Source organism: Marmota marmota, unplaced genomic scaffold (genome assembly GCF_001458135.2).
Source record: "Marmota marmota marmota unplaced genomic scaffold, marMar, whole genome shotgun sequence".
NCBI classification, from domain to species: Eukaryota; Metazoa; Chordata; class Mammalia; order Rodentia; family Sciuridae; genus Marmota; species Marmota marmota.
Window position 1 is genome coordinate 8,958,911 of NW_025999977.1, and position 7,245 is coordinate 8,966,155.

General features: G+C 36.1%; 1 protein-coding gene and 1 long non-coding RNA gene across 4 annotated transcripts in view; one reads left to right on the forward strand and one right to left on the reverse strand.

Moving 5' to 3' along the window:
• The window catches only part of LOC107137246 (WD repeat containing planar cell polarity effector), a 487,063-nt gene that overhangs the window by 48,938 nt on the left and 430,880 nt on the right, over window positions 1–7,245 (forward strand). The window lies entirely within an intron of this gene.
• The window catches only part of LOC107137244, a 38,574-nt gene continuing 36,513 nt past the window's right edge, over window positions 5,185–7,245 (reverse strand). The window contains exon 4 of the long non-coding RNA XR_001502838.2: window positions 5,185–5,569. This is a non-coding gene — a long non-coding RNA (uncharacterized LOC107137244). The remainder of the gene's footprint in view (window positions 5,570–7,245) is intronic.

Here is a 7,245-nt window from a genome sequence, read left to right on the forward strand (position 1 = left end):
TTTTTAAATTTTATTTATTCTAATTATTTACATATGACAGCAGAATGCAATTCAATTCATATTACACAAATAGAGCACAATCTTTCATGCCTCTGGTTGTACCCAAAGTAGAGTCAAACAATTTGAGTTTTCATACATGTACTTAGGGTACTAATGCCCATCACATTCCACCGTCTTTCCTACCCCCATACCCCTCCCTTCCCCACCCTGGTTATTTTGCTGCAGCCGGACTGAGGCAATTCAGTGTAAGAATGACTTGGAAATAAACCTACCTTTTTCCATCACTGAGGTCTAAAAAGACAATAGATAGCCTTGACTCTTAGCATAGAATAGAAGAGGTTAAAAAAAATTGCTCAGAATTTGGATAGTCCAGGTATGATGACTCTCACCTGAATCCCAGCAACTGAGGAGGCTGAGGCAGGAGGATGGCAAGTTCAAGGCCAACCTGGGCAACATAATGAGGGCTTGGGATACAGTTCAGTGGTAGAGGGCACTTGGATTTAATCCCCAGTACCAAAACAAACAAAAAAGATAGATAAATGTGGAATTACAAGATAAGCCTCACACAGGTTCGAAACAAATTCTCAGAAACTCTTATTACCAAAAACTTTAAAAATCTAGAGTATTCCTTACTTATAGCACTCACATATGGCCACTCTAAAACAAATATACATTTAATCTAGAGCATCCCACTGTCATCTCAGACTTTACAGAGTTCCAAGAAATGAATTGCTCACAAGAAAAAAGAATAACAAAATACACAAGTAAAAAAAGGCACCATGTGTGATAAATAGCAGAATCCAGAGTTACCAGGAATAGGTCTACACATATTTCAAACACAACCATAAAATTTAAATGTTTACTATTTTAAAAAATAAAGGATAAGATTCAAAGTGTTTGCCAGACATAAAATATCACCAAAACATATCTAGCAATGGGTAGAAAGCATAACATATTATGACCAAATGAAGTTTATCCTAGTCATTAGACATTGACTTCACACTAGATTAGTTAATTCAATTTGCCACATTACAAGACTAAAGGAGAAAATATATATATGATAATCTCAGATGCAGAAAAAGCGTTTGATGGAATTTAACATCCATTCAGAATAAAAACTTATAGCTAATTAGGAATGAGAAGAATGTCCTTTGTCTAATTTAAAAATAAAAAATTCTTCCCTGTGCATTGGCACATGCTTGTAATTCCAGCCACTTATGAGAATTAAGCAGGAGTTCAAGGCCAGTCTGAAGAACACAGTGAGACCCCATCTCCAACAAATGGCACAACTGAACAAATGAAAAAACAACATTATGAAATATGATTGAAATTTAAATGGGTGTACAAAGAACTAAAAATATTCAAGACACTCTGTGAAGGACTAGAGAGCATGGGGGACTTGCCCAATAAGGTTTTTTAATTTGTTCTAATTAGTTATACGTGACAGCAGAATGCATTTCATTTCATTGTACACAAATGTAACATAACTTTTCATTTATCTGGTTGTACATGATGTGGAGTCTTACCATTTGTGCAATCATACAGCTACCTAGGGTTGCCCTATAAGATATTAAGACATTAAAAAGCTGTGCCATTTAGGATGTGTAGTATTGATGTTTGATAGACAAAAAGATCAATAGAACAGAAAAAAATCCCCCAACATAATATAAATAATACTAACATAAATGTGACAGGACTGTTTTTCTTTCGGTTGATAGATTTTTCAAAAAGTGGGGCTGAATAAAGATTTCCATATGGGAAAAAAGTACATTGGATGTCTATCCTGACACTACATACAAAATAAAATTTTGGGAGAATTCAAGATAAAAGTCAGTGGGGTGGAGATGTAGCTCAGTGGTAGAGTGCTTGCCTAGCACATGTGAGGCACTGGGTTCAATCCTCAGCACCATATAAAAATAAAGTAAAGGCATATTTTTTAGTTGCATTGGGTCCATATACAACTAAAAATATATTTATTTAAAAAGAGATAAAAGTCAGAGGCAAAACTAAAGCCTTAAAAGATAATATAGACTTTCAACAGATGAAAGGATAAATAAAATGTGGTATGTATACACAATGGACTATTACTTAGCCATAAAGAAGAATGAAATTATGGCATTTTCTAGTAAATGGATGGAACTGGAGACTCTCATGCTAAGTAAAATAAGCCAATCCCAAAAAATCAAAGGCCAAATGTTCTCTCTGATATGTAGATGCTAACTCACAATAAAGTGAGAGGAGGCCAGGAAGGGGAGAAAGAAGTTCATTGGATTAGAGAAAGGGGAATGAATGGAAGTGGGGGATATGAATGAGAAAGACAGTAGAATGAATGAGGCATAACTTTCCTATGTTCGTATATGAATACAAGGCCAGTGTAACTCCACACCATGTACAAACACAAGAATGGGAAGTTATACTCCATGTACGTATAATATGTCAAAATACATTCTACTGTCGTGTAAAACTAAAAAGAATAAATAAAAAAATTGTAAAGATAATATAGAAAAACATTTTCATGGCAATAAAATACTGAAAGACTTCTTAAAACACAAAAAGACAAACAGAAGAAAACATTGAAAATTTAAGATGCATTAAAATTATGATTTTCTAATCATCAAAATTACCATAAAAAGTGTAAAAAAAGTAAAAAAGTGTCTATCAAGTAAAGAAGATATTTGTAGCACATGTTAGGAAGGTCTAATATATAGAATACGTAAGAACTGCCACAGATCAGTGAAAAATGACAAAATGCTCAGTAGATAAATGGACAAGAGACTTCACAAAAGAAGAAACTTGCTGGGCAACAGGGTGCACGTAGACCTGTAATCTCAGGGGCTCGGGAAGCTGAGACAGAAGGATGGCAAGTTCAAAGCCAATCTCAGCAACATTGAGACACTAAGCAACTAGGTAAGCCCCTGTCTCTAAATAAAATACAAAATAGAGCTGGGGATGTGGCTTAGTGGTTGAGTACCCCTGAGCTCAATCCCTGGTAATCCACTTACCCACCCACCCAAAAAAGAAGAAACTCAAATAGCTCATAAATATATGAAAATATGCTCAACCTCATTTGTTATCAAGGGAATACCAGTATAATGAGATACCATTTCATACCCAGCAGATTGACAAAAATTTTAAAGTAGAGAATACCATGTGTTTATGAGCAAACCATTTGTATTGATGGGAACTCAGCTGTGCTGGTGGGAGTATAAACAGGCACAAAAACTTTGAAAACTACTCTGGCACTAACTCATAAAGATGAATAGAGGCATACTTTACAACCCACGCATTCCACTCCTAAACATATTCCCCACTTATCTTCTCATATTCATCAGGAGGCATACAAGAGAACATCCATAGGAGCAACATTATTAATTGCCCCTGTATTGGTCAAGATTCTCCAGAGAAACAGAACAAATTGTGTGTGTGTGTGTGTGTGTGTGTGTGTGTTGAAAGGGATAAGGGATATATTTTAAGGAATTGGCTCAGGCAACTGTGAAGCCTTGGTGAGTCCTATATCGAATGGGCGAGGTCAGAAGACTGGAGACTGAAAAAACATGTTGCAGTTTAAGTCTAAAGGTAGTCTGCTTGTGAACCAGGAAGAACTAATATTGCAGATGAAGTCTGAAGGCATTCTGTTGGCAGAATTAGTATTCTGTCTTGCTCAGGGGAAGTCAGCTTTTTGTTTTATTAGGCCTTCAACTTGTTTGGATGAGGCTCTCATATACTATGGAGGGCAATCTGCTTTACTCAAAGTTCACCAATTTAAATGCAAATCTCAAACAACAACAACCTCATAGAAGCATCCAGAATAATGTTTGCCCAATTATCTGAGCACCATGGTCCAGCCAAATTGACACCTAAAATTAAATATCACAGCCTCCAACTAGAAACAAATTGGATGGCTCTAAATGTCCATCTGTGTTAGACTGGATGAATAAATTGTGGCTTACACATAGAATGGAAACACTAAATTACTATTGTGATAAGCAGAATTCCAAGTTGGCCACCATGATCTCCGCCCTCATTGTTACACTGTATAATCCCTTCTCCTTGATGCAGGCAGAATCTGTAACTTCTTTCTCACTGGTGGAATATGGCTAAAATAATGGGATGTTATTCTTTTGATTAGGTTATATTATATGGCAAAGGTAATGGGATATCACTCCCACAGTTATGCTTTTGTCTCTATACATGGGTAGGTATCTACATATATACACCTACGTTTATGTACATAAATTTAAGCAGATTCCTTTCCTGCTCCAATCCAGTGTCGTCCTTGTCCATATAGTGGAGTGACTTAAAATCAGACTGACCTAATTAAAATCTTTTTTTCCTCCAGTATTGGGGATTGAACTTACAGCCTCCCCCATGCTAGGAAAGCACTCTACCATTGAGCTACATCCTCAAGCTTTAAATTCAAATCTTAATGCGGTCACTTCCTCATTGTATGATCTTAATCATAATGCAGAGCTAACAGACCAATATGGAGGATTTTATACTTTACAAATGAAAGGGGGTACAGTAAAACAGCAGTTGAAAAATATTGCCTTGTCTAATAAAAAATATAAAGCCAAAAATTATGAGTTCTAACTATACACATAAGTATTATGCATATATTTTTTATATTTAAATATGATAGTAATTATCAGTGTAGAGAAACTGATATGCATATGTCATTGGTACATTTCAAATTGACAACAATCTTTCTTTTCTTTTTTTTTTTTCTTTTGGTTGCAGAGATTGAACCCAGGGGTGCTTAGACACTGAACCATATTGGCAGCCTTTTTTATATTTTTTAAATTTTGAGATAGCGTCTCACTAAGTTGTGTAGGGCCTTGCTAAGGCTGGTTTTGAACTTGTGAACCTCCTGCCTTAGCCTCCCAATCCATTAGGTTTACAGACCTGTGCTACCATGCCTGGTGATACACTCTTTCAATGGTATAGTTTTAACTGTATTGGAAATATGAAATGAGATATCAACACATTGTTCTTTTTTGACTCAGTATTCTACTTTTGGGAATTTAAAGATATTTAAGAAAATAATTTGGGAAAGCCAGAATCGGGCATTTGTGTAAAATAATGTTTAAGCAGAAATCTTTTTTAAGACAACATTTGACACAATTCAAAATCCTTTTTCTTCTCAAATTACCAAATTAGAGCAAATTAATAATGAAAATAGCATGATGCATATATACCTTGTGTTGACATAGGGATATATTAAACAGCATAATGAACAGCAACAACAAGAAATAAACATAAATTCGCATGGTATTTGTGTTATTAAAAATATCTGTAGTAGCATTGAAAATATCAGAGAAAGTTAATTAAAGTAGTTATGTTAGGATAATGTTCAATGAAGTGATGATGATTTTTTAAATAAGTAAGTGCATATTTAATCTGCAGGAATATATTAAATGATGGAATTTCAGGCAGTGTTACAGACAGATGGTAGAACTACTTGCATGTGGGGTGGGGTGGGGTGGGTAGGGAAAAAGGGGGAGCTAGAATCTCACCACATGGAAAGTTTCTCTAATCAGAGAGTTTACTCTGGGTTGTGGAGGCTGTGGAGCTGAAAGAGAACCAAACAGAAGATTTCTCAAAGGGGGGAAATACTGAAAACACTATAATTAGAAAAATGTGATTATAAATTAATTTCCCTCTAGAATACAAGCTGCTTTCTTTTTATTCTTTGTTTCTTTTATTTTTTTCAACAGCAATTGCAATCCAATGATTTAATTCAATATATGAGAGAGGATAACTGCCGCGTCCGGCCAAGGGAGCCGAGTCCGGCGAGGGACGGCGAGGTTAAAAGACACACAGGACACCAAGGTTCTTCATCCAGGAGTCAATACTCTTTATTGCTAACACACCTTTTTTATACCCCAAGTAGCAGAAGTGGAAAACTACCCAAAAGCAGGAGGGAGGGGGGAGAAATTTAGTTTCAACATCTATTATTGTCAGGTACCGAAACCTCCCTTAACAATAAGTCCATCAGACCAGAAAAGGTCAAGGCATTCCCGTGGGATACATATGTCTCAGAGGGACAAGCAGGAACAGAAAAACCGCAAGTTCGCCATGGCCTTGTGAGCTGGCCACACTGGCATGCAGAACAAACTAGTGGAGGTAGGGCTCCAGGGGCCAGGGTGGACCTGCTGCCAACAGATAACAGTTTTCTAGGGTGAGTCTGAGTCTTGAATGTCTTAGGCCAACAAATTTGTTTGATTTCAGCATTGAGAGATAAATGAAAAGCCTAAAAATGAAAGAGCATTATCTTTCCTAGAATAATGTCCAGTTGTTTTGATGGCAGCAATATTAAGGTGATTCTATTCTGAGAGTCTTTGTTCTGTCCTAAGAGTTTTGTAGTACTACTGAAACCAAACAAGGAATGATCTATCATTTCAAACCAGGTCAGTATAAAAGAAAGCCATAGATGGGACTGGGCCCGGGTGGCACACGCCTGTAATCCCAGCGGCACAGAAGGCTGAAGCAGGAGGATCACAGGTTCAAAGCCAGCCTCAACAATTTAGCAAGGCTCTCAGGAACACAGTGAGACCCTGTCTCTAAATAAAATACACAAAAAGGATGTGGCTCAATCCCCAATACAAAAATAAATAAACAAACAAATAAATAAATAAATAAAAGTCAGAGAGAAAGAGGAGAGGGCTGCAGAGCTATTGAAGCTTTCAGATTAGGCATATTTGAAATAAGAAAGAAGGTGACACCTCCCTGAAGGAACCATAAAGTACCAGAACTCTGCTTTAAGAAAAACTGCCACACAGCTGAAAGAGTGTTGTATATTCAGGAACACTGTGACCTCGGCAAATCAATTCTCTATTCCAATTTCACCAGTTATAAAATAAAATGATAAATAACTCCTTCTCTTTCCTATCTCCCTACACCACCACCATTCACATAGCTGGGATATAGTGAGATCCTGACCAATAATTTTTTTTTGCCCCAAACATGAAAGTTGTCCCTGCCAACAAATGGCTTAATACCATGTAATAAGGACTACTCTCTGCTTCTTATATTATGTGATCTACCCACTTTTTAAAAGAGATTTTGAAATCAGAAAGAATAATAAGCAGTGAATAAAACTTTTTACTTAATTTTCCATGTTATTAAATTGTAAGAAATTTTAAAATAATCAGTCTTTATCTTTAAACAGCTCATGGTACTTAAAAAAGAAGAAGAAGAAGAAGAAGAAGAAGAAGAAGAAGAAGAAGAAGAAGAAGAAGAAGAAGA